The sequence below is a fragment of the Neovison vison genome, chromosome X (assembly GCF_020171115.1).
Source record: "Neovison vison isolate M4711 chromosome X, ASM_NN_V1, whole genome shotgun sequence".
NCBI lineage: Eukaryota > Metazoa > Chordata > Mammalia > Carnivora > Mustelidae > Neogale > Neogale vison.
In genome coordinates, this window is record NC_058105.1 from 27,600,115 (window position 1) to 27,607,858 (window position 7,744).

Consider the following 7,744-nt stretch of genomic DNA (forward strand, 5'->3'; position numbering starts at 1 on the left):
AAATGGACAGATCATCCAAGCAAAAGATCAACAAGGAAATAAAGGCCTTAAATGACACGCTGGATCAGATGGACATCACAAATATATTCAGAACATTTCATCCCAAAGCAACAGAATATACATTCTTCTCTAGTGCACATGGAACATTCTCCAGAATAGATCACATCCTCGGTCCTAAATCAGGACTCAACCGGTATCAAAAGATTGGGATCATTCCCTGCATATTTTCAGACCACAATGCTCTGAAGCTAGAACTCAACCACAAGAGGAAGTTTGGAAAGAACCCAAATACATGGAGACTAAACAGCATCCTTCTAAAGAATGAATGGGTCAACCAGGAAATTAAAGAATTGAAAAAAATCATGGAAACAAATGATAATGAAAACACAATGGTTCAAAATCTGTGGGACACAACAAAGGCAGTCCTGAGAGGAAAATATAGCGGTGCAAGCCTTTCTCAAGAAACAAGAAAGGTCTCAGGTACACAACCTAACCCTACACCTAAAAGAGCTGGAGAAAGAACAAGAAAGAAACCCTAAGTCCATCAGGAAAAGAGAAATCATAAAGATCAGAGCAGAAATCAATGAAATAGAAACCAAAAAAACAATAGAACAAATCAACGAAACTAGGAGCTGGTTCTTTGAAAGAATTAATAAAATTGATAAACCCCTGGCCAGACTTGTCAAAAATAAAAGAGAAAGGACCCAAATAAATAAAATCATGAATGAAAGAGGAGAGATCACAACTAACACCAAAGAAATACAAACTATTATAAGAACATACTATGAGCAACTCTATGCCAACAAATTTGACAATCTGGAAGAAATGGATGCATTCCTAGAAACATATAAACTACCACAACTGAACCAGGAAGAAATAGAAAGCCTGAACAGACCCATAACCAGTAAGGAGATTGAAACAGTCATTAAAAATCTCCAAACAAACAAAAGCCCAGGGCCAGACAGCTTCCCGGGGAAATTCTACCAAACATTTAAAGAAGGACAATTCCTATTCTCCTGAAACTGTTCCAAAAAATAGAAATGGAAGGAAAACTTCCAAACTCATTTTATGAGGTCAACATCACCTTGATCCCAAAACCAGACAAGGATCCCATCAAAAAAGAGAGCTATAGACCAATATCCTTGATGAACACAGATGTGAAAATTCTCACCAAAATACTAGCCAATAGGATTCAACAGTACATTAAAAGGATTATTCACCACGACCAAGTGGGATTTATTCCAGGGCTGCAAGGTTGGTTCAACATCCGCAAATCAGTCAATGTGATATTGAAAAAGAAAGCCAAAGTTGGTGGCATCACAATTCTGGACTTCAAGCTCTATTACAAAGCTGTCATCATCAAGACAGCATGGTACTGGCACAAAAACAGACACATAGATCAATGGAATAGAATAGAGAGCCCAGAAATAGACCCTCAACTCTATGGTCAACTAATCGAGACAAAGCAGGAAAGAATGTCCAATGGAAAAAAGACAGCCTCTTCAATAAATGGTGTTGGGAAAATTGGACAGCCACATGCAAAAAAATGAAATTGGACCATTTCCTTATACCACACACAAAAATAGACTCAAAATGGATTAAGGACCTCTATGTGAGAAAGGAATCCATGCAAATCCTTGAGGAGAACACAGGCAGCAACCTCTTCGACCTCAGCCGCAGCAACATCTTCCTAGGAACATCACCAAAGGCAAGGGAAACAAGGGCAAAAATGAACTATTGGGATTTCATCAAGATCAAAAGCTTTTGCACAGCAAAGGAAACAGTTAACAAAATCAAAAGACAACTGACAGAATGGGAGAAGATATTTGCAAACGACATATCAGATAAAGGACTAGTGTCCAAAATCTATAAAGAACTTAGCAAACTCAACACCCAAAGAACAAACAATCCAATCAAGAAATGGGCAGAGGACATGAACAGACATTTCTGCAAAGAAGACATCCAGATGGCCAACAGACACATGAAAAAGTGCTCCATATCACTCGGCATCAGAGAAATACAAATCAAAACCACAATGAGATATCACCTCACACCAGTCAGAATGGCTAAAATCAACAAGTCAGGAAATGACAGATGCTGGTGAGGATGCAGAGAAAGGGGAACCCTCCTACACTGTTGGTGGGAATGCAAGCTGGTGCAACCACTCTGGAAAACAGCATGGAGGTTCCTCAAAATGTTGAAAATAGAACTGCCCTATGACCCAGCAATTGCACTACTGGGTATTTACCCTAAAGATACAAACGTAGTGATCCAAAGGGGCACGTGCACCCGAATGTTTATAGCAGCAATGTCCACAATAGCCAAACTATGGAAAGAACCTAGATGTCCATCAACAGATGAATGGATCAAGAAGATGTGGTATATATACACAATGGAATACTATGCAGCCATCAAAAGAAATGAAATCTTGCCATTTGCAACAACATGGATGGAACTAGAGCGTATCATGCTTAGCGAAATAAGTCAAGTGGAGAAAGACAACTATCATATGATCTCCCTGATAGGAGAAAGTGGTGATGCAACATGGGGGCTTAAGTGGGTAGGAGAAGAATAAATGAAACAAGATAGCATTGGGAGGGAGACAAACCATAAGTGACTCTTAATCTCACAAAACAAACTGAGGGTTGCTGGGGGGAGGGGAGTTGGGAGAAGGGGGGTGGGGTTATGGACATTGGGGAGGGTATGTGCTTTGGTGAGTGCTGTGAAGTGTGTAAACCTGGCGATTCACAGACCTGTACCCCTGGGGATAAAAATATATGTTTATAAAAAATAAAAAAAAAATTAAAAAAATAAAAAGAATATAACCTTCAAGAAAAGTTGAGTGAAGTTAACTTTTGGTGCGAGAGTAGCAGACCTATACAAGATAGGGGCATTATTGCTTGACTAACATATTAGCGTATGTTAATATAACTTAAGAAGCAGTAGTTCAGACAGTAAGCCATAAAAGGCATTATGATCACAGTTCAGAACAAATAATATAGAGCTATAACATAGCCTGAGAGGACTACTGGGATTTATAATTTAGGATAGAATCATGGCAGATACACAAGCATTGACCAGGCTGGCTTGGGCACACACATAGACCCTCTCATTGATTTTTCTGAAATACTATAAAACATAAGGAATCAGAGTAGTAAATAGTGTCTGATCCTAAAATTAAACAGAAATGAGGTAGTTAGATAACACATTGCATTGATTTTGCTGACTTTACTTTGTACTCATGAGCTGATGAAACATTAGATATTTAGAGTTACAAATATTCCTCTTCTATGTTATATATGTTATATATATATATATATATATATATATATATATATATGTACAATGGAATACTATGTAGCTATAAAAAAAGTGAAATCTTGCCATTTGCAACAATGTGGATGGAACTAGAGGGGTATTATCCCAAGTAAAATAAGCCAATCAGAAAAAGACAATTATCATATGATCTCCCAGATATGAAGAATTTGAGAGGCAACATGGGGGGTTTGTGGGGTAGGGAAGGAAAAAATGAAACAAGATGGGATTGGGAGGGAGACAAACCGTAAGAGACTCTTAATCTCACAAAACAAACAAAAAACAAAAAACCTAAATATTCCTCTTCTAAACAGTCATTTTCTTGAAAATATGAGTCATCTCTTCTTCAATTTTTCATTAGCCATGTCTACTATGGTTTCTTATATATAAATGGTGCTAATAATGATTGAATGAAAAATGAATGAATGGATGTGGGAATGCTGGATGAATTCCAGAATAGATAAAACACATGGCTGATATAAGAGGTATACAGACAGTCCCTGATTTACAATGGTTCAACTTATGATTTTTTGACTTTAGGATTGTGCAAAAGCAGTACACACTTAGTAGAAACTGTATTTTGAATTTTAAATTTGATCTTTCCCCAAGCTAGCAATATGCATACAATACCCTCTCAGGTCTCTCAGTTGCAGCAGTAAGCCAAAGCTCCCAGTCAGCCACAAAATCACAAGGATAAACAACTGGTACACTTAGAATGTATATACAGAATGGTTATTCTGTACCCATTCTGTACCCATACAACCATTCTGTTTTTCACTTTCAGTTCAGTATTCCATAAATCACATGACATAGTCAACACTTTATTATAAAGTGGGTTTTGTGTTAGATGATTTTGCCCAACTGTTGACTAATGTAAGTGTTCTGAGCATGTTTAAGGTAGGCTAGGCTAAGCTATGATGTTCAGTAGGATAGGTACATTAAATGCATTGTCAGTTTACATCTTCAACTTACAATGGGTTTATCAGGACATAACCCCGTTATAAGTCAAGGAAGATCTCTATTCACTATGTGTGAGAGTATAAACTCATCCTGTTCCCACATCATAGGCTTCCCAAAAGACATCACAGAAACATGAAAGGTCTGAAAACAATTTTACAGTGAAGAATAGAATTTATAGTGAAAACCACCTGGGACATGCCATCTCACACCCTTCTCTATGCCAGAGAAGGAGAGAAAACACAACACATGGGTTGACTATATGCTCAGGCTCTGGCAACTGTCAAAGGGACAACTTGAGCTATTTGCAAATTAAATCCTATAGTTACTGATGACAGTTGTTTGTCTTAGCTGGTTAAAAATACCATTTCAAAACCTAAAGTGTCTTCATTGTGCCTCAGGGTGCCACATTGTTGATAACTGCCTTATTCTTCTCTCTCTGATAAATCATATCTCAGTCTGTAATTTAAAAAAATAAATAAAATAAAATGAAATAAAACAGATTCAATAAAATACATCAACTTTTATGAAGCTACTTCAAGGACTTAACAGTGATATTAAATAACATAGCTTGAATCTGTTAAAAGAGCTTTACTTCACTGCATGTCCCAAAGGAGGGTCAAGATGCAATAAATATGTTTCCTTCATCAGGCTGATTTTCCCGTTCCCAGATTGCCAGGGAAGATTAACACCAAGCTCCTCCATTCCAAAATACTAGTATTTTAGTTGACATTTTGGGTCATTTATTTTTATATGTTCACTCACAGCATATCCCTATAGCTCTGCCTCCCAACCTCCAAAACACACACATGAAGTTTTAATTAAACCTGCTATATCTGTGCATCTGTTAAATTCCTGTACTAGGCTGTGAGCAAAAGAAAGCAAGGATTATTTTATTGGACTTTCACTATGATACTGAGCATAATGACTGCTGAACTTGCAGTGTTCAAAAGATTTTTTCTAAAGTGTTATAAGTTGAGAAACAGTTGAAAGGATTTGGGTTTTAGAGAAACAAAGTCCTGGATTCTATTCCTAAATTTACCACTTTTTACATATTCAATTTTAGGTATGTCATTAAAAATCTCTGGACATTAGATTCTTATTGAAATAAGGGAAGGTATTTCACATTCTCCTAACTCAATTGTAAAATATATATTATGAATGTAAAGCAACTAGAATGCACCATGGGAAATATACTTCAATTACTGATCATCTACTATCTTTATTTTGAACTAGGAGGTAAGAAACATCATTGTGAACTTGAGAGATCTAGAAATACCTCTTTGAGAAGGGACCTGATTTTATATTGAATGAAGGAGCAAAAATATATCAAGCTAAAATATCAGAAAAAATGTTTTAAGGAAGCAGTCTCTTTTAACTTTTTTAGATACACTCCAGGGAAAGACCTTCAACCTGTCAGCACAACCTGGGACTCTGGAAGGGTAAGACAGCTGGTAGCATCTGTGGGTAGGAAGAGCTTGCTGTTGAGGATCTCTAATGGGGTGAAGCTCATGTTCTGAGGTTGGGAGGGGCTGCTGGCTTGGCTCTTTGGGTGGTGCTGCTGGTTACACTCAACTACTGAGTGGGACTGCAGCTTGTGCTCTTTGGTCAGGTAGTATAAATAGTTACACTGCACTTGGTTGGGGCTTCAGAGTGAGCTCTCAAGTTATGTTGCGCAATTGGATGGGTCCTCCATCTGGGTTTCATGATTGAGTGTGGCCACAGGTTGTACCCGCAGTTGGATGAGACTGCAGGTTAGGCTCTGTGATTGGGCAGGCTACTGGCTGTGCTGCAAAGTCAGGCTAGATCGCTGGCTGGGCTCCTGATGCAGGTGAGACCAGAGGCTGTGTTCTGTAAGTGGGTGCTGGTGCTGGCTTGCCTGGGCAGGGCCACACTGTGGGATCTATGGATCTCTGGCTAGGTATCCAAGCCTGAAAGAACTGCTGACCAACAATGCTCCTTAGCCAGATGGGACCACTGGCTTGGCTCCATGAGTGAACAGAGCTGTTGGCTGGGCTCTCTGGTCAGGTGCTGCTACCAGCTGGAACCCAATCTGCCAAGATCCCTTTACTGGTTGTTTGAGTGCTGCCCCTCTTTTTGTTTTTAGCTAACACTTGGCAGTCTAGTCCTGCTGATCCTCTCAGTGTTCCCCATGAAGTGAGACAGAAGTGGCATCCCAGGAAGCTCCCCAGAATGCTGGAAAATGTTGGATGTCTATTTTAGGGTCTCTTTCCCCTACTGGAGAAACCATAGGTCCAGGGCAACACTCTCAGTGTTGTGTTGTGCTGACTTGAGGAGGGGTAATGTGGTCAAAGTGAAAATGATCCTCTTACCCTTCTAATATAGTTTTTCTTACTTTCCTGTGGTCTAAGGGGGTGATTCAGGTTCACTCCTGGGTTTTGAGATTTTCACAAAGGTATTTTTGCATATGAATAGTTGCTAGTTGCTCTTCCTGCAAAGGGGAATAAAGCCAAGGACCTCTTATTCTGCCATCTTGCTGTTGTCACTCTAGAAGGATTTTGGTAGAAATTGACAACTAGATAATAAAATTTATAGAGAAATCAAAAGGTTTAAAATTGCAAGAGCAATTTTGAAAAATAGTAAAGTTGGAAGAATCCCCCTAATTTCTTTCAAAAATTTCCTCTAAAGCAAAAGTGCAAATTTTTGGTTGAAATATAACTTACCATATTTTCTATGGTTAGTCCTTTTTTGTTAAGCCTAAGACAATAAACATATTCTCCTGTTTTATCTACTAAAAGATTTATACTTTTATATTTTATATTTAGACTTATAAACCATCTTTGATTAATATTTATATATAGAGTGGAGAGAGGTCAAAGCTCCACATGTACAGTTGTTTCAATGTTGTATATTCTTCTGTTATATTAATTCAGTTGTCTATCTTTATACTACTCAATCTTGATTGCTGTACTTTTATAAGTTTTTTTTTATAAGTTTTATAAGTTTTATAAATTTTTATAAGTTTTGAAATTCCAAGTATAAGTAATCCAACCTTATTCTTTCCTTTGTAGAAGAATTCTGTGGGGTATTTTTGCATTTCTATGTACATTTTAGAATCAGTTTGTCAATTTTTAAAATAAAGTTTTCTGACATTATGATGGACATTTCATTTTGCATCTACAGCTGATTTGTGGAAAACAATGTCTAAAAAGTACTGAATCCATGAGCATGATTTATCTCCTAATTTAAATCAGTCTCTTATAATTTGTCTCAGCAGTATTTTCTACTTTTCAGTACAGAGGTCTTGCATGTCTTTTTTTTTTTTTTAAGATTTTATTTATTTATTTGACAGAGATCACAAGTAGGCAGAGAGGCAGGCAGAGAGAGAGGAAGGGAAGCCGACTCCCGGCTAAGCAGAGAGCCTGATGTGGGGCTCAATCCCAGGACCCTGGAATCATGACCTGAGCCGAAGGCAGAGGCTTTAACCCACTGAGCCACCCAGGCGCCCCTT